Source organism: Bubalus kerabau, chromosome 8 (genome assembly GCF_029407905.1).
Source record: "Bubalus kerabau isolate K-KA32 ecotype Philippines breed swamp buffalo chromosome 8, PCC_UOA_SB_1v2, whole genome shotgun sequence".
NCBI lineage: Eukaryota > Metazoa > Chordata > Mammalia > Artiodactyla > Bovidae > Bubalus > Bubalus kerabau.
The window spans coordinates 69,756,077-69,776,733 of NC_073631.1; the positions used below are offsets into that span (position 1 = coordinate 69,756,077).

At 44.1% G+C, this 20,657-nt stretch overlaps 1 protein-coding gene across 1 annotated transcript in view; it reads right to left on the bottom strand.

Annotated features, from left to right (window-relative positions):
• Positions 1-17,598, bottom strand: part of WIPF3 (WAS/WASL interacting protein family member 3) — an 82,741-nt gene extending 65,143 nt beyond the window's left edge. The window contains exon 1 of the mRNA XM_055590489.1: positions 17,172-17,598. The gene's annotated coding sequence lies outside the window, so the exon portion shown is untranslated. The remainder of the gene's footprint in view (positions 1-17,171) is intronic.
• Positions 17,599-20,657: the final 3,059 nt, after the last annotated feature.

Sequence of the window (20,657 nt, forward strand, 5' to 3'; positions counted from 1 at the left end):
CACCAACTCAATGGACAAGAATTTGAGCAAATTCCAAGATAGTGAAGGACAGAAGAACCCAGCTTGCTGCAGCCCACCGGGTGGCAAAAAGTCAGACATGACTTAGCGACGGAACAACAACAACCAACAAGAGATTCCATAAGGAGGATGTTTTTTACTTTCTAAGGCTGAGGTGGCCACTTTTCCCCTGGGACTGTGAATACTCTTAAAATGCTGTGCTGAGAATCACTGAGGAAAGAATGTACCGACTAGAGGGGCCACAGGGAACAAGTCTACAAGACACATTCTTTCTGATCCAGTTTTACTTCTGAGACTTCAGATGAGTTAAAGTATTTTCACAGTAGGAATAACTGCTTCAGCTTGGGCCAGATCAGGATGCCTGGTTCAAGTTCTGGTGCCTCTAGTTCCCTGTCCAGCTTGAAGTTCTGCTAGAACCTCAAACAACCTGCAGCCAGGAGGTATCATCAGCTCTGTCACCAGGCACATTCTATCCCACGGCAGCGAGCACACTTTACTGACAGCCAAGCCTGATACACTGACTGGAAGTCTCACCTCTCAGACTACACGGCATCACTCCCTTATTCACGTAGACACCTTTCCTAAAGAAAGGCTCTTGGCTATGGAGTCAAATTCTCCATCTCATCCTCCAATCAATTCTACAAATCCTACCCTTTACCCCCACTGCATTTGTGACACTTTGTTACATATCTTTTGTTTATATCTCTGTGTGTTTGTCCATGCTATGCAGGCTGGATGTGATGGCCTTCACCACCTGGAAAATTCCCACCAATCCTTTAAAACACACTCAGGTGCTAACTTCTCTGCACAGATTTTCTTCTCCCTTTGCCAGAGCTAACTGCTCCAATAGTACTTTGTTCACAATTTTATCATGGCACTAGAGACTCTGGCAATTTCCTTTCACATGTCAATGTGTCTCCCTTCACTGGGCCATGGGCTCCTTGAAGGTTCAAAGATAGGAACTATGTCTTAGGTATCTTGGTATTGCCAAGGCCAAAGGTAATGCTGAATACCATTGCTTTGGTGTTGCTATGGGAAGGAAATAGAAAACATACATATCCAGGGTCATGCCAACTATTCAAGCAAAAGATGGAGACATGGCTTGGCAGCAGCACATTTATTGTGTCTACAGATGAAATAATTATCTTGACACTTTAAGAAAAATATTTCCAACTAAAATAGGAAGGGAAGAAAAGGGCAGGAGAAATTTCTGTCCAACTGTTACTGGAGTGGGTAGCCTTTCCCTTCTCCAGGGGATCTTCCCAACCCTGCAGGAATCGAACCCAGGTCTCCTGCATTGTGGGTGGATTCTTTACCAGCTGAGCCGCAAGGGAAGCTCAGGCCTTATTATGGTACAGGAATAAAGTATCTTCTGGATGTGAGATTCTCAAAGCTTACAGTGCTCACTGGAAAAGCTTCACCTGGCATGTTAGAAATGCTGTCATCAGAGAAGAATAGTTGGACAGTTGGGAGAACAGGTCTCTAGTTCTGGTTTTAATGGTCATCTATTTCTCCATCTATAAAAATGTAAAGCATGTTCCTTCTTCTCTGATTTGCATAAGTGTAAGGACCAAATAAGTACTTTGAGATAAGCATTAAACAAATAAAAAATAGGCTATAGTCCTCTCTAAAAAGCAACATTCTTTCAAATGTAATTTTTAAATTAATGATATGGTGGCTTCTTGGCAAAGGAGACACTTGGCCTACAGGGCAGCATAGATGAGACTTTAGTCTTTTAAATTAGAAAACACTTTTCAAAACAACACTGAGTTCAAGGAGGTCTTCTGGTTTTCAGATGGCAGAATGAAAATATCTCTGTTCCTGCCTTTTCTGGGAAAATGTTTCAAAATAAGAAGGAAGGGGAATCTCAGAAATATAATCTTGATTGTGGGGAGGAAAAACTAGATTTCTGTCACCCTGAATTTCAGTAAATGAGACAGAGCTGCCTGATGCCCAGGACAACCAAATGCAGGGTACAGGTAAGGAGGTGTAGCCTACAATGTAGAGGGCGGGCCTGTGGCTGCGGGCCTCCCAGTGTCATTCTCCAAAATAAGAAGCACTGGCTCCTATGAGCAAGTTGGTGAGGAAGTCCCACCGACACTTGTTTAGAACAATGGAAAAGTGTGTGTAGGACAGCACAGGGGTGACCTTGGACCCTAGACACACCAGGAACATGGAAGGAGGCAAAGGCAAGCCATTCCAGCAGGCGCACTGCTAGAAATGGGCGAGGGCGAGGGAGAGAGTAAATCACGAGCAGTCTAAAGCCTCTCTCTCTCCTCCTCCTCCTTTCTCCCTGCCCTCACTCTCTGTCATAAGGAGCTCTTCTCTGACTCTCTCTGGTCTAGAAGCTGCCCTGGTCTTCTCCTCACATAATTATCTTGCAAATAGTTGGTCTAGACTTCCCTGGTGACTCAGATGGTAAAGAATCTGCTGCAATACAAGGAGACCTGGCTTCAATCCCTGGGCTGGGAAGATCCCCTGGCGAAGGGAATAGCAACCCACTCTAGTATTCTTGCCTGGAGAGTTCCACGGACAGAGGGGCCTGCCAGGTTATAGTCCACGGAGTCTCAAAGAGTCGGACATGACTGAGTGACTAACACAAACACAAAAAGCATACAATTTATTCTAAGATGAATACTAAAACAAGGAACCAATAAAGAGAACCAGCACAAGATCTACACAAAAAAAAAACTAGAAAGAAAAAGTGGGAAAGGAACAGGACAAAGGATAGATGATAGATGAAAAACATAAGAAAATACACTGCTGTGAACAGATAAAAACAGTTACAAGGCATAAAACAATTAACTGAATGAATTTTATGAGACTAGCTGTGAGAAAGACTCAATTTATACTGTATATTGTTTTTACATTTTTATACTTTTTGAAGTATGTATCTTGGACATTGCTTCCCAGGTGGTGCAATGGTAAAGAATCCACCTGCCAATGCAGGAGACATAGGAGACACAGGCTTGATTCCTGGGTCAGAAAGATCCCCTGGAGGAGAGCATGGCAACTCACTCCGGTATTCCTGTCTGGAAAATTCCATGGACATCAGGTTGCAAAAGACTCAGACACGACTGAGCACATATATGCACACATTTTGGGCATTACTACCCACTGCAAAAACTAATTTAAAAAAGAAAGTTTTGGATTGCTTTCTTTATTGGGACAATTGTGGAGAAGTATTTTTTTAATGTTTTGCATTATCTTAGGAGACCCCTCTACATCTAAAAGGAAAATACAAATGAATAAACAAATAAAGAAAAACATAAATGTGTCTTGACCATTTGGTCTAAGTAAGCTGGGTCCACAAAGAATAGTACTGCGAGCTGTGGGCTTTGCTGGCCAGGTCCTGCATGCAGACCTCCAGGAAAGCTGTACCCACTCCTACAGCCAGTCACTAACGTCAAAGTCACTGACCAAGTGGGCTCAGAAGACAATCAAGAATAGAGTAAAGTAATTTTCCTCAATCTAATCCATAAACCTTAAGGTTTAATTCTTCTGTTAATACGTGGTTATTATACAATGAGGAACAGTTCTAAAACATGATTGCCCATTAGGCACGAATCATTTTCGAGTTGGTTCCATTTGTAACTAGTCATTCATTAAATGGGAATAAACAGGACAGCACCATAACTGGGAGGGGGCACAGGTCTGAAAAGACAGGAGGTGGCTTTCTTTCTTCTTTCCCCAAATAATGCACTCCTAGATGTTACAGACAGGTATCCGGACCCATCAGTCTTCAGCATTCATAATTTACAAAGACAACATCAAAATGACTACAGGGCAACCACCATTACTTAAAACTCACTGACCATCCATGACCACCAGGAATGCACAACATCAGGCATAAACCCAGATTTGATTTAGCCTTCTTCCTTCTACAAGTCTGCAGGTGAATTTCTAAAACCTTAGGACATACAAATTTGGGTGAAAACCAGAAAAAAACTCACGCACAATCTGTTAAAATGTAGGAAAAAATGTTCACTTGCTCGTCCGGTTTTAGGCAGTTATCTAACCTGTTTGTGAAGCTTCTTTATTCTTCCTCTGAAATACTGGGGAGCAACATGATGAACAAAAATGTTTCATGTAAAAGTTTAGAAGAATATTAGAACAAAAAACAGCTCTCTTAAAATCTATTTCTGCATCATTAAAAGGAAATACAACTACATCTCTGGTCCGTTTTCTTGGTTCTACCATGAGAAGAAAAAATGTCTCCTCTTCTACTAGGGTCATAATTATTTATGTCAGACACATAGCAAAGGGGCCAGAGTTTTTTTTTTTTTTTTTTACTATGTTTATTCACTGGGCAGATATGGCTGATGATTTCACACTGATGTACTTGGCTGGGAGAGCTCTTTGTTAAACAATTCATTAAAAAACAATAGCTCACATGTACAAAGCAGATTTCCTGTGTTAACAATTCTGATTGTTGTTTACATAATTATCTTTCATCCCCCCCAAGTAACTCTGTATGACAGATACTAATCCCCATTTCACAGATAAGGAAACAAAGGCTCAAAGATGTAAAGTCAGAGCCCAAGATCAAATAGTTGGAACTTGACATAGCCACATTCAACCCAAGTGAACTGCCCCTAAGCGTGTGCACTCTCCACTACTTCACCCAGCTTCTGACAAGCATCTCGCCCTTTGCGTAGTCAATGCAGAAAGTATTTACTGAGCTTCTTCCATATGTTAGGCACTATGATAGCCACTGAGTGAAACTACAAACATGAATATCAGGTAATTAATGAATACTTGATGAAAAAATAAATCTATAGATACCTGGCTCCTATCCAGGAATGATAGCTCATAATACTTGCAGCTGCTGTTTAGTTGCTAAGTCAGGTGCAACTCTTTTATGACCCCATGGACTGTAGCCCACCAGGCTTCTCAGTCCATGGGATTTCCCAGGCAAGAATACTGGAGTGAGTTGCCATTTCCTTCTCCAGGGGATCTTCCCAACCCAGGGATCAAATCAGGTCTCCTGCATTGGCAGGCAGATTCTTTACCACTGAGCCACCTGGGAAGCCCTATAATACTTAATGTATTGAAAGCTACTATGTGCCAGGCACTTCGCTAGAAAGGCAGGAAAAAAGGGGAAAAAAGAGGTAACAATAAAGCATATGATATATCAGATCAGATCAGATCAGTTGCTCAGTTGTGTCCGACTCTTTGCGACCCCATGAATTGCAGCACGCCAGGCCTCCCTGTCCATCACCAACTCCCAGAGTTCACTCAAACTCACGTCCATCAAGTCGGTGATGCCATCTAGCCATCTCATCCTCTGTCATCCCCTTCTCCTGCCCCCAATCCCTCCCAGCATCAGAGTCTTTTCCAATGAGTCAACTCTTTGTATGAGGTGGCCAAAGTACTGGAGTTTCAGCTTTAGCATCATTCCTTCCAAAGAACACCCAGGACTTATCTCCTTTAGAATGGACTGGCTGGATCTTCTTGCAGTCCAAGGGTATATAAAAGGCACAAAATAAATTCCAATGTATCAGTAATCATAATAACTATAAACAGATTATTAGCTTCTCCTACTAAAAGACAAAGATATTCAAATTGATTTAAAAATTAACTGTATCTCCTTTACAAGGAACACAGCTAAAACAAAGTGATGTTTAAAACTTTGAAAATAAAACAATGGAAACAATACTCAAGTAGACACTAAAAACTGGTACAGAATCCTCATACTTTGCTGCTGAAAATGTAAAATGGAGCAGCCACTTTGGAAGTGTTTGTAAGTTCCTCACAACATTAAACAGAATTATCATAAGATTAGCAACTGCACTCCAACGTATCTCCAAGAGAAATGAAAACATTTGCCTACACAAAAACTTATACATGAAAGTTTATAATAGCATTGCTTAATATAGTCAAAGTGTAGAAACAGCCCAACCATCAATCAACTTATGAGTGGATAAACAAAATGTAGTATGGCTGTGCTATTATTAAGCAATAAAAAGGAATGAAGTACTGATACATGCTATAGCACAGATAAACGCAAAAGACATTATGCTAAGAAGTCAATCATATACTGTATGATTCCATTCATATGAAATTTCAGAATGGGTAAATCCAAAAAAAATAAAAAATAGATTAGTAGTTGTCAGGGCTGAGGAGAAGGATATGGGAAGGGGCGTCTAATGGGTTTCTTTTGGGGATGATAAAAATGTTCTGGAATTAAGATGATGGTGTTAGTTGTGTGACTGTGTGAATATTCTAACAACCACTGAATTGAATACTTTAAAAGACTGAATTTTATTGTATATGAATTATATTGTAATAAGGCTGCTTTTTTTTTTTTTTTAAGTCGTGCAGCATGATTAATATCAGGCAAAACAGAATCCAGGGCAAAAACATATTAATAGAAATATAAAGTGTTCTGGAAATATAAATGAAAAGATAATTAATTGCTTCCATGGCTTATGGACCATGAAAAGCATAAGAAACTTCTGAGACAGGTCTTTGGTAACTGGAGGGAGTGGGGAGGGGATGAGCAAAGCTTTGCCACGTAGGCATGTACAGGGTGAGTAGCAAACAGTTCCAGCGAGCACGGTGCTCACAGAGCTAGGTTGTTCAGGAGTCTGAAGTTTATTTTCTTTTAACTTTTTTAAAAAGGAGACATGTTAGATGCAGCACGTTTTACACACAGCACCCTAGGGGACATTATGGAAAATGAATTATAGGGGGAAGAAGTAGCAAGTATGTAGATCAATCTGGGGATTCACACAAGGCAAGGATGGATATTTATTTGAATTAGAGTAACTGCAGTGGGATAGAGCCAAGGAGGATAAAAATTTGGATGTCTGGGATGGGTGGGGGGAGAAGGAAGAGCCTAGGATAACCCCACAGCTCCTTGTCAAGACAATCCAGTATTAATTAAAGAAGGCAGGAACAAATGTGTGGGTGTTGGGGGTGGTGCATAGGTGGGGAGAACTGAGTTTAATTTGAAGCATATGAGGTCCTTTTGGCAAATGGAAATTTGGATCTGAAATTTAGAAAAGAAGCAAGGCTGGTAACAGAGATTAAGGAAGCTACATAAGGCAGCTGGGTGTGTTTCATTCTCTAATGTTAATTGCATGAAAAACTAAAAAAGTGTAACATTTTAAATTACTGAGTCACCTTTTGTAGTTTCTAATTAAGTCAAGGACATAATTAGACAGGCTAATAATGGAAGTTATGTCAAGTGGTTGATAATTCTAGTTACCTACTCAGTAACCATTTCCTCTTCTTCCTTAGAGCAACTGCCTTAGCTGGAGGAGGGTGGGGGTAGCAGTTGCAGTTTACCTAGCTGAAACTATTTGATTTCAGATTTTACATTTTAGAGCAGCACTGTGACAGCATTCTGACCAATGAGATGTAGCCAGAAGTAGCTGGGGAGGCCATCGCTTTCTATATAAAAAGGCAGTTCAGTTCAGTTCAGTCACTCAGTCCTGTCCAACTCTTTGCAACCCCATGAATCGCAGCACACCAGGCCTCCCTGTCCATCACCTATTCCCGGAGTTCATTCAGACTCACGTCCATCGAGTCAGTGATGCCATCCAGCCATCTCATCCTCTGTCGTCCCCTTCTCCTCCTGCCCCCAATCCCTCCCAGCATCAGAGTTTTTTCCAATGAGTCAACTCTTCGCATGAGGTGCCCAAAGTACTGGAGTTTCAGCTTTAGCATCAGTCCTTTCAATGAACACCAGGGCTGATCTCCTTCAGAATGGACTGGTTGGATCTCCTTGCAGTCCAAGGGACTCTCAAGAGTCTTCTCCAACATCACAGTTCAAAAGCATCAATTCTTCGGCACTCAGCTTTCTTCACAGTCCAACTCTCACATCCATACATGACCACAGGAAAAACCATAGTAGCCTTGACTAGACAGACCTTTGTTGGCAAAGTAATGTCTCTGCTTTTCAATATGCTATCTAGGGTGGTCATAATTTTTCTCCCAAGGAGTAAGTGCCTTTTAATTTCATGGCTGCAATCACCATCTGCAGTGATTTTGGAGCCCCCAAAATAAAGTCTGACACTGTTTCCACTGTTTCCCCATCTATTTCCCATGAAGTGAGGGACCAGATGCCATGATCTTTGTTTTCTGAATGTTGAGCTTTAAGCCAACTTTTTCACTCTCCTCTTTCACCTTCATCAAGAGGCTTTTTAGTTCCTCTTCACTTTCTGCCATAAGGGTGGTGTCATCTGCATATCTGAGGTTATTGATATTTCTCCCGGCAATCTTGATTCCAGCTTGTGCTTCCTCCAGTCCAGCGTTTGTCATGATGTACTCTGCATATAAGTTAAATAAGCAGGGTGACAATATACAGCCTTGACGTACTCCTTTTCCTATTTGGAACCAGTCTGTTGTTCCATGTCCAGTTCTAACTGTTGCTTCCTGACCTGCATACAAATTTCTCAAGAGGCAGGTCAGGTGGTCTGATATTCCCATCTCTTTCAGAATTTTCCACAGTTTGTTGTGATCCACACAGGCAAAGGCTTTGGCATAGTCAATAAAGCAGAAATAGATGTTTTTCTGGAACTCTCTTGCTTTTTCCATGATCCAGCAGATGTTGGCAATTTGATCTCTGGTTCCTCTGCCTTTTCTAAAACCAGCTTGAACAACTGGTTCAAGCTTGAAGTTCACGGTTCACGTATTGCTGAAGGCTGGCTTGGAGAATTTTGAGCATTACTTTACTAGCGTGTGAGATGAGCGAAACTGTGTGGTAGTTTGAGCATTCTTTGGCATTGCCTTTCTTTGGGATTGGAATGAAAACTGACTTTTCCAGTCCTGTGGCCACTGCTGAATTTTCCAAATTTGCTGGCATATTGAGTGCAGCACTTTCACAGCATCATCTTTCAGAATTTGAAATAGCTCAACTGGAATTCCATCACCTCCACTAGCTTTGTTCATAGTGATGCTTTCTAAGGCCCACTTGACTTCACATTCCAGGATGTCTGGCTCTAGGTCAGTGATCACACCATCGGGATTATCTGGGTCATGAAGATCTTTTTTGTACAGTTCTTCTGTGTATTCTTGCCACCTCTTCTTAATATCTTCTGCTTCTGTTATGTCCAAATCATTTCTGTCCTTTATTGAGCCCATCTTTGCATGAAATGTTCCCTTGGTATCTTTAATTTTCTTGAAGAGATCTCTAGTCTTTCCCTTTCTGTTGTTTTCCTCTATTTCTTTGCATTGATCGCTGAGGAAGGCTTTCTTATCTCTTCTTGCTATTCTTTGGAACTCTGCATTCAGATGCTTATATCTTTCCTTTTCTCCTTTGCTTTTCACTTCTCTTCTTTTCATAGATATTTGTAAGGCCTCCCCAGACAGCCATTTTGCTTTTTTGCATTTCTTTTCCATGGGGATGGTCTTGATCCTTGTCTCCTGTACAATGTCACGAACCTCCATCCATAGTTCATCAGGCACTCTATCTATCAGATCTAGTCCCTTAAATCTATTTCTCACTTCCACTGTATAATCATAAGGGATTTGCTTTAGTGGTCATTCATTCATAGTGGTCATTCACCTGAATGGTCTAGTGGTTTTCCCTACTTTCTTCAATTTCAGTCTGAATTTGGCAATAAGGAGTTCATGATCTGAGCCACAGTCAGCTCCTGGTCTTGTTTATGTTGACTGTATACAGCTTCTCCATCTTTGGCTGCAAAGAATATAATCAATCTGATTTCGGTGTTGACCATCTGGTGATGTCCATGTGTAGAGTCTTCTCAAGCCTCCCTAATAGAAGGGCCCTTACTCTTTAGGTATTTATACCTTTCCTTTCTTCTTGCCTGGGGCTTCCCTGGTGGCTCAGACGGCCGAGAATCTGCCTGTAATACAGGAGACCCAGGTTCAATCCCTGGGTCAGGAAGTTCCCCTGGAGAAGGAAATGGCCAGCCACTAACTACAGTATTCATGACTGGAGAGTTCCACAGACAGAGGAATCTGGCAGGCTAGAGTCCATGGGCTGCAAAGAGTTGGACGCAACTGAGCAACTAACATACACTTTCTTCTTGCCTAAAGATGTAAGCCTAGAGATATGGCAGCCATATTGTGACCATGAAGCAACTAGATTTCAGATGAGGTCTTACATGGTGAGGACAGTGAAGCAGGAAGATGGAAAGAGGCTGCTTCTCTTATCACTGTTTGAGCTCCATCTTCAGCCAAGACTGCAGCCATGAAATTAAAAGATGCTTGCTCCTTTGAAGAAAAGGTATGACCAACCTGCTGCTGCTGCTGCTAAGTCACTTCAGTCGTGTTCGACTCTGTGCAACCCCGTAGACGGCAGCCCACCAGGCTCCCCTGTCCCTGGGATTCTCCAGGCAAGAACACTGGAGTGGGTTGCCATTTCCTTCTCCAATGCAGGAAAGTGAAAAGTGAAAGCGAAGTCGCTCTGTCGTGCCCGACTCTTAGCAACCCCATGGACTGCAGCCTACCAGGCTCCTCCGTCCATGGGATTTTCCAGGCAAGAGTACCTTGCCTTCTCCATGACTAACCTAGACAGCATATTAAAAAGCAGGGACATTATTTTGCCAACCAAGGTCCATCTTGTCAAAGCTATGGTTTTTTTTCCCAGTAGTCATGTATGGATGTGAGAGTTGGACTATAAAGAAAGCTGAGCACCAAAGAACTGATGCTTTTGAACTGTGGTGTTGGAGAAGACTCTTCAGAGTCCCTTGGACTGCAAGGAGATCCAACCAGTCCATCCTAAAGAAAATCAGTCCTGAATATTCATTGGAAGGACTGATGCAGAAGCTGAAACTCCAACACTTTGATCACCTGATGTGAAGAACTGACTCACTGGTAAAGACCCTGATGCTGGGAAAGATTGAAGGTGGGAGGAGAATGGGATGACAGAGGATGAGATGGTTGGATGGCATCACCGGCTCGATGGACATGAGTTTGAGTAAACTCTGGGAGTTGGTGATGGACAGGGAGGCCTGGCATGCTGCAGTCCACGGGGTCGCAAAGAGTCAGATACAACTGAGCAACTAACTGAACTGAACTGATCAGCCCTGGACTGCATTTCTTGGGAGTCTATTTCTACAAGACACACTTGTATCTGTTTAAGCCAGATTCTCATGTGTGCATTGCTTTTTGTTTTGTTCGTCTTGGCAGCTGAATGTAATCCTAATAAAATCATATTTGGGCTAATATATACATTACATATATATAAAACATGAGACTAAAAAGAGATGTCCATTATTTCAAGTACTAATAAAAAAGTTTAAAAATCAAATATCCCTTATTCTTACTACCAAGAGGTACTAAGTGTCTAAAGGGGCCTAAAAGATAGTACAGAGTACTGGATATTTATTTTTCTAACAGTAGCTAAAGGGAGATTATGGGATTACTAGTATTAAGAAAATTCATGAACCCATCTATTAATGAGTATACATGTATGATGACACCTTTGGACTGTTTTCTGGATAAAGTAAACTGATCTGGTTCATTTATATAGCTTCTATCAGAACAAATGTTCTTAAAGATAGGACTGTTCACCTGATTCTCACAAGAACTATAATGTTTGGAAGAAAGAATCTTTCTACTCTCCCAGGAACTCAGTAAGCACAGCTAAGAAAACAGTATATCCCCCAACCCCTGTACTCTGGCCCTTCACAGAAGAGCTTCTATAGGGTTGTGCTCTGGGAGTATGTCTCCAGAACTGCAGTCAGTAACATTCTAGGAAACACTTATTATTACCTTCCACCACAAAATTTCCATTGTCTTCATGGTAGGAACCATGTTGAAGACTTAGGTCTCTGTGGCAACAGAGACTGCTTTGAGGACTTGCCAGAAGAAAGCCATCCCAAGTTCCAGGACCAGGAAAAGCTGTGTAACTAATCTCTTTTTATCTCATGGTCACTGTGGATCAGGTAACTATTTGTGTTTCCCTCTTTGTTTTGGCTACTGGGAAGCTCTGACAAATGTTTAATTCTATCTCCAGAAACTACACCAAACCTTAAACTCATCTCTAGAAATTACCTGCACCTTATAACATAATCTTGTTCACTAAACTACCTCTAATTTTATCTTTTTCAAAATAATTTTATTTATTTAGTTTTGGCTGTGCTGGGTCTTCCTTGTTGTGTGGGCTTTTTTCCAGTTGCAGTACAGGGACTTCTCATTGCAGTGGCTTCTCCGTGAGCTCTGGGGCCCGTGGGCTCAGTAGTTGCGGCTTCTGGGCTCCAGAGCACAGGCTCAGTATTTGTGGCACATGGAATTAGATGCTCCATGGCATGTGGAATCTTCCTGGATCTGGGATCGAACCCATGTCTCCTGCATTCTCGGGTGAGTTCTTTACCACTGAGCCACCAAGGAAGCCCCCTTCTAATTTTATGTTGCTTTTTAATCTGTGTGTTCTCTTTACCGCTGTTTCATTATCTATTAATCTTTTGTTGTTAACTCCTCTAATGCTTTATGGAACGAAGAGCATTTCAGGCAAAAATTTTTTAAAACATCAGATGATAATGATAATAATAATAATAGCTAATTTATTGGCCGTTGCTATGAACCAAGCACTGTCTTAGGCTTAACTTAGGTTATTTACCCTAAATAGGAGATAAGTAATATTATTACTAGGTCCGCTTTACAGATGAAAAAACTGAGATACAGACAGGTGAAGTAATTTGTCCAATGTCATATAACCAAGTGATGAATGCAAGATTCAAACCCAGATATTTTGAATTACAAACATTTTACAAAAGAAGAAATAATAATATTTAATTTCTAAAAGAAGCAGAGGCATTCTGGTCTTACAGGCTGAGCTTAACATCCTTCAGCTTCAAGGAGATGTCAATTGTACACTCATGCCTGATGATCCATATTTACAGAGAGGAATGAGACGTTAAAAGTCAAAAGGACAGCTAATCAAAATTGGCTTTTGGTCTTTAAATATGAATATACCCATTCATTCACTCACTCATTCACTATCTATTACCTGCCACCAATGATGCAGGTGCTGGGAAGAGATGAAGCAGACATAGTTCCTGCCCTCCAGGACTGCAGGAGCAATAAAGGAGAGTCAGACAGGTAAAGGACATCTTGGACTTATGAGTTGGCTGATAGAACCAGAGCAGGGCATAGCATGATCATTCCCAGAGCGGTTTAGCTCTTGGCCCCTGCGTCCATCTGATAATGGGAGTGCATGAGAGCTCAGTCGCTCAGTTGTGTCCAACTCTTTGTGACCCCATAGATTGTAGCTCACCAGGCTTCTCTGTCCATGGGATTTTCCAGGCAAGAATACTGGAGTGGGTTTCCATTTCCTCCTTCAGGGGATAGTCCTAACTCAGGGATTGAACCGGTGTCTCCTACGTTTCCTTAATTTCCTGCATTGGCAAGTGGAGTCTTTACCACTGGGAAGCCTGATAATGGGACTAGAAAGAATCAGCTCCCTTACAGGGCCATTGGATTGATTTCATATGTAGAAAACTCTTAGCCTAGCCAGGCACAAAAGCCTCCAGTACAAGGCAGGCTTTGGCTCTTAAGGCATAGTGGATGGCAGCCTGGGCATCTTGCTCTGACACACACCTGCACTCATTTGGACACAAGTTCTCACAAGCTCTCTACTGCCCCCTCCTAGCTACTCCCCAGCACCGAAAGGCTTACAGTCCATAGACAGGCCTGGCACTTCCTTTCTGCATGCTGCCATCTCACATTCAGTGTCTCGCTGAAGTACATCACCCACACAGGATGAATATTCCTTCAAGATGCACTTGAAAATCTTGCACAGTGTCTGGACCACATAATGCTCCCCTAGCATTTTTGCCACATTTGCTCTGCATCACTTATCTCTTTGGCACTTCAGCAAGGCAGTTCACCACACGATTCCCCTGCTGCAAAATGGATCGGGTTCCTGCTTGGGCAGGTCCAAGGAAAGACCCAACTAGAATTGCAAAGGGGAAGTTTCAAGTGCACTCTTGGCTGAAGTCAGTGAGAAAACATATGTGCTGCACCTGCTCAGCATCAGCTGAGAATCGTCTGTCTCTTCGGTTTTGTGCTATGGCTAAATAAGAAGCAATTAATCACTTTCTCACCAACCCTAACTCATATTTAATAGTTCCCTCTCAAAGTCTGTTTTGTCATGCTCTCAGCAGAGTCAGTCAAACACTACGATTCCCTTCTAAATATTCCCGCAGCCAGATGGCAGGAACACTAACTGTGACATGGCAAAACTCGCCTAAAGATAACTTTGTGATGCATAATCACGCTGGATGGCACACGGCAAAGCAGATTCATCCAGATACCTCTTTAGCTGCCCGACTTAATCCAACTTCTCCAAACCAAAACTTTCCAGTTCCAAAAGCAAGACACATTCAACACTGCAATGTGGTATTAGCTGGTAAAATGAACACGATTCTGCTCCTCTGGGTTCTGCATTTTAGGCAGAAGTATAAAATCACTAGAAGAACACATCTGAGGACACGTTTCTCAAGATCATTCTCTAGATAAAATGTTCCTGTACTCTCAAGTTTCAAATATTTCCGCACTAAGTGTAAGTATGTTTATAACACGTTTGCTGGAAAACAAATTTCCGTCCTTCTGCTGAGTTATTTTTGTGGGTTTTTTTTTAAACTTACACATTAATAAACATATATTTATAAATTCTAGACTGTAAGGAAGTTGACTGTTCTTCCCTAGTGACAATCCTACATGTTTTTTTCTAGAGTGAATTATGTTTTGGTTTTCAGATCTTTTCCAGGTTGTATTGTTTATTTTTTGTGTGTATTTAACTGACTTTCAAAATCACAACCTGTACTTTATGATTTTTGAACAATAAATCCTGAAAACAGTGTTGTCAGGCTAGCCCAGCTGGCTTTCTCCTGTTCCTAAAACTGTACGTTCTTAGATACACACACACTTCCTCCATCCCGTCTGCTGCTGGCTAGCTTCAGTTGGTGACATGATCTCACACTCACAATTATATGAAAACAACAGCAACTCCTGGAAAGGAACCAAAAGGGGGCCCGGCGGGAAGCCAGCCTTCAAGTCTCTGTCACCCTGATAGCTCTGCCCTGATTCAAGTGCCTGAAAATTGCCTATCTGTGGTTGCATGTATAGAATTCAAGATCTGTGTACCCAGGTTCTCGACCCTCCACTCCCCCGAGTAAAGTATTTAACCTCTGTGACCTTTTATTTTCTCCTCCATAAAAAAGGCACAATAACAATATTGCCCTTAAAGAACTGTGAGTCATATGAGGTCGTTCATGTAAAGGCATTTGGTGAGGCACTCTGCAGTCTGTATTTCATTTCCCATTATGGCTAAACTTTCTTTGCTCCCTGTCCCTTTTATTATTATTATTATTCATTAATTTTTCTGATTTAGTTTTTGTGGTTTTTAAATGTATCTCTAAAATGCATTAGGTGGAAAACTACCCCAGTCTGTGTGCTACCACAGTGAGTGGATTTTTAGCATTAAATTCTTATTTATTTTTTATTGAGGTAAAACATAAATCAAGTGTGTAAGTCAAGAGCTTCCCTGGTGGCTCAGACGGTAAAGAATCTGCTTGCAGTGTAGGAGACCCAGGTTCAATCCCTGGCTTGGGAAGATCCCCTGAAGAAGGGCATGGCAGCCCACTCCAGTATTCTTGCCTGGAGAATTCCATGGACAGAGGAGCCTGGCGGGCTGCAGTCCATGGGGTCGCAGAGTCCAGCAGACTGCGTGACTTTCACTTTTCATAAGTCAAGTGCATAAATCTCACAGAAATAATTTTACAAATATCTAAATGTGTGCCCCTGTGTTATCACTACTTAGGTCAAGGTGGGGAGCATTTCCAGCACCTCTGAACCCTCCATCCCTTTCTGTCTAGGCCATTATCAGGCCCAAAGGCTGCCCCTTATTTATGCTTCATCCCCATGGATAGCTTTGCTAAAGTTAAAAAAAAAAAGTTTTTTTTCCAGGGAAGGCTGGAGTCCCTGCGATAATGACTATTGCTGACCACAACAAATGCACGACCAATCTTCCCTTTAAAGAGATAAAAGATTATGGAAAGGAGGAGAGAGGCACAAACTTTCTAAATCACATAGATCATGCAAAACAAAGCCCTCATTTTGCAGCCAGTGACCCCCAAGCTCGGAGAGGCGAAGTGACAGCCCATCTTCCCGCTACAGAGTAACTTTCTTTCCAAGTAGAGCCCATTACAAAGCACTCCGAGCTTCGGGGATGGGGATGCTATCCGCGCATCCCAAAGCATCAGGACGGCTCCCCCAGCCTCTCCCTACAGAACTTCTTTCCAGGGAGCAGAGCGCACTGGGGCCCCACGCGGCCCCCGCTCCCGTCGCAGGCACACCCACGCGGCTGGCAAGCCATGCTCAGAAGGCTCTGTTCCTGAGAGCCTGTGCCCGCTGCCCACGAGGACAGGGCTGGGCTCCCCATACGCCAGCCCCCACCCGGAGATCCGGAGTGGCCTCTTCTCCAGCCCTGCTCCCCCAACCCCGCTCCTTCTCGCCTCCAGTGTGTATTGAGGGAGGGTGCAATAGACTCTGCCACCTTCTCCCTGGTTCCTCCAAAGGAGATTTTAAAACCCATGTGTGGACAAACCTAAATCGCTGGAGCACACACTACTGACTTCAGGGGCTTGGAGATGAGCACTGGGAAGGGAGTTCAGAGACTAAAGGAGTCACCACGAGCTGAGTGACCTTGCGCGAGTCACTTCCCATCTCCGAGATTGATTTCCTCATCCGGGGCTTCTATCAATATATCCCCCAAGCCACCTTCAGTTCGGCAATTTCCTAGTTGTTCTTTACTCATCCCGGCTCATCCCGCGATAGCCCCTTCCCCAGCGAGACCCCAGCCTTTTGTTCCGGGGGTGAAGCGGGGAAGGGAGGAAGGGAGAGCTTGGCGACTAGGCCGGGGCGGCCTTGGCGCCTGGGGCCGCTCCCTGGAGAGTCGGGTCGGGGGAAGACAACCAGACAACCCCGGGGTGACCTCCTTCCCTCCGCGGTCCCGTTACAGCCCGGCCCGGGAGTCACCGCGCGGCGGGCAGCGAGCAAGGGGCTCCAGGGCAGCGCAGCGCCTCGGGCGGGGAGCCCCGGACACGAGCATGCGCGCAGCACCCCTGGCCCCGCCGGGGATTCACTCAGCCCCGGGACGGGCCCGAGCGCCCGCCGCGACAGCTTATCCCCTTTCCCTCCAGCGCGGACCCCGGCACGCGTGCGGAAGCCGCTACCTGCCGCCAGCCGTGCGGAGGACAGGACAGGACTCGTCTCTGGCCGGCTTCCCCGCCGCCGCCGCTGCCGCCGCCGCCTCTAGGCTCCGGGCTCCGTCCCGCAGCACCCGTGCTTCAGGCGGCGCCGCTGCGGCCGCGCTGCACCGGGTGCTGAGCTCGGTGAGCGTCGCTCCCTCCCGGCCGCCAGCTCTGGGGCTGCCGGGACGCGGAGGCGGGGCCGCCGCCCCCACCTGCTCCGCCGGCTCCTGCCCTGAAGTCGCCGCCGCCCAGCGCGCAGGGACGCGGCCCGGGCAGGCGGGGTCGCTCTGGAACCCGGGAGGCGGGTCCCAGCCACCGGGCGCGCCTCTCCCTGAAGGAGAGGAGTTCCAAGTCTAAGCTGGGAAGAGAGTGGGCCACAAGGCTGGAGTTCCCCAGATACGAGCGACACCTGGCCCAGTACCGCCAGACTGCGGACATTCCACTCCTTTATCAGTTTATTCCAAAATATTTTGAACCTCTCCTGTGGTCCAGGCGGCGTCATAAGCAGTGGGGACAAAAGAGAGAACAAGATCATCTTGTTCCCGGAGTTCACGGTCTAGAAAGGGAAACAACTAATGGACAGATATACTGCAGAACCTAGAGGGAGTGGTCTCAGAGGGGTCCTTGATCCAGACTTGGGGGGTCAGGGGAAGTCTCCTCGAGATGCCGATGGCTAAGAGAATTGAAGGATGAGCATGAAGTGGCCGGTTGGAGTGACCTGGGGAGGTAGATTGACCCAAGTGGAGCCGACTGTGTTTGCAAACTGAAGTGTTTGAGGAGCCGAAAGAATGGGATGACAAGTAAAACCCTTGTCACACTTGACTTCAGGCCCCTGGGAAGACACAGAAAGTTTGTGTCTGAGGTGGGATGCTTCATTGGTTGGTGAGCACTTAAAGTCTCCCACATCCTGTGCTTTTCTGCTAGTGGAGGAACTAAGAGACTCATGGACCATTCACTGCGCTGCCTCTAAACATCTATGAACCAGGCACTCTGCCGGGTCCTTGGATGTGCTGCTGAAGGAGGCAGAAAGGAGCTACTAGTCTGGAGTGGAGGAGAGACCTGTACTCAGCACTGTGTCAACACTTGGATCAGGTGCACGGGAACACAGGTGAAACAGCAGTTAGTGCTGGGAGGCAGGAGGATCTCACACAGGGATGGCAGCTTGTCTACAGGTTCAGATTCTGTAGTGGCTGCTGTCAAAGTATGTTCCCCCAAGCAGTCCCTAACTGGTTTCTTAATTACTAGTGTTTACAGGCTGACAATGTGTAGGCTTATATTTAGAGCAAGGATAAATAATTCACTTCTCATGCCTTCCCTGTGTTGTCAAGAACAACTTCCCTGTGTTTGATTTAGGTGAAGAAGATGTAGTGAGTGGAAGCCAATAGGTACTTGCTTCCCACCTGTTTGTCTTGTGTGACTCCTATCTTTCCTGCTTTAGAACCATAATAAATAGGCAAGAAGACATTTCCATGAGCCCAGAGTTCCTACAAGGTCTTCTGCTGAATGGTCCAAGTAATAGCTAGTCAAATGTAAAGGCTGTTATCTTAAAGGACAGGTATGGCTTGGATCAAATAATTATTGGAAAAGTATTGGAAAGGGTGAGGAAATTGTGAGTGAGGAAAATATTTGGAAAGTGGGGACATTTGGGCTGAAAGCTTCAGGTCCCCACTGTTCCCCATCCATGTAAAGTGACTGTGCCATTGCTGTCTTGTTTTAATGGACATTCGAGAAAGATCCATTTCCCCCTGGTTCCACCATAACTACAGTCATAGCTACAGGACAGCACTAGGTATGCCGGGTGGATGAAGCAGGCATACCTCAGAGATGTTGCAAGTTCAGTTCATGACCACTGCAGTAAAGCCAGTATTGCAATAAAACGAATCACGTGAACGTTTGGTTTCCAACATATAAAAATTATGTTTACACTATACTATATTAAGTATGCAATAGCATTATATCTAAAAAAGCACACAGCTTACTTTAAAAAGAAAACGTTATTGCAAAAGAATTGCTAAGCATCATCTGATAATGCAAGGTTGCCAAACCATAAATCTGTAAAGAATGCAATATCTTCGAAATGAGTCACCTGCCCAGTAGCCAAACCACTCTCTCTTTCCAGAAATTAACATTACTGAGGATTATGATTGTGGTCCAAGACTACTGGGGCAGTCCCATTCCTGATTTTACAGTCTTTCTTGCAGCTAAGGAAGTCATTGACCAAGTTCTGGCAAATGAGTTGAAAGAGGGTGTTGACTGGGGGTCGTTGAGAAATCTTTTGCTGACTCTGACCTTCTGTTCCCCGTGTTCCCGAAGCCTTGAATGCAAATGAGATGGCTAGTGATGCTGCAACTAGAATACAACATGGGCATGTTGTAATCAAGAGAATGAAGATGAGGCCAAAAAAGCCAATAGAATCAGGATGTCACAGGATGACAGACTGGAAAATAGGGTCAGTGTGTATGGTACTGCTGGGCATTCAAATGAAATCCAGCAACAGCCCATCTCTGAGCATTTTATTATGTGAGAAAAACAGTCCCTGGGACTAAGTTTTCTATTCCTTGTGGCCAAATGTATTTCTAACTGATACTGCTGCTGCTGCTAAGTCGCTTCAGTTGTGTCCGACTCTGTGTGACCCCATAGATGGCAGCCCACCAGGCTCCCTCGTCCCTGGGATTCTCCAGGCAAGAACACTGGAGTGGGTTGCCATTTCCTTCTCCAATGCAGGAAAGTGAAAAGTGAAAGTGAAGTCGCTCAGTTGTGTCCAACTCTTAGCGACCTCATGGACTGCAGCCTACCAGGCTCCTCCATCCATGGGATTTTCCAGGCAAGAGTACTGGAGTGGGGTGCCATTGCCTTCTCCGCTAACTGATACTATGGCCTGGTAAAGGACAGACATCTCTTTTCCTGCTCACCAAATGCCTGCAATAACTCACCTTTCACACCTTCTACTTGTAAACTTATATTTATGTCTGCCATGACTTACTGAGCTCTTTAGGAGAACAGCATTATATAAATTGTAAATGTTTTGTACCTATATCCACATCATTTCATCAAGTATTTATACAGCAGCTATTAGATGGTGATAATGTACTGTTTCTGGGGGTGCTAAAATGGATCCACAGCTCTTCCTCCAGGGAGCTAACAGCTTAGTAGAGGATATAAGCTCATAAACTGACTTTTATAGTTCCCTGGATAGAGGTAATACAGAAGAAATGATGAATACTGCCTGATGGGAGGGAAAGGGAAATAGTAACACCTGAACTGGGCTTCCATGAATGAACTGGAGTGTCCCATCAGAAACCAGGGAAAGGAAACCATTTCAGAAAACAGAAAGTCTGAAAGAGCTTGGTGGACCAGGAGCCTCAAATTCCACATGTCTGAAATTGAATGCATGGTTTTCCTACTAAACCTGACCCATTCTTGGTTTTGCCCATCTCCCCATCCATCCAGCCCAGCCGCCTGGCAACT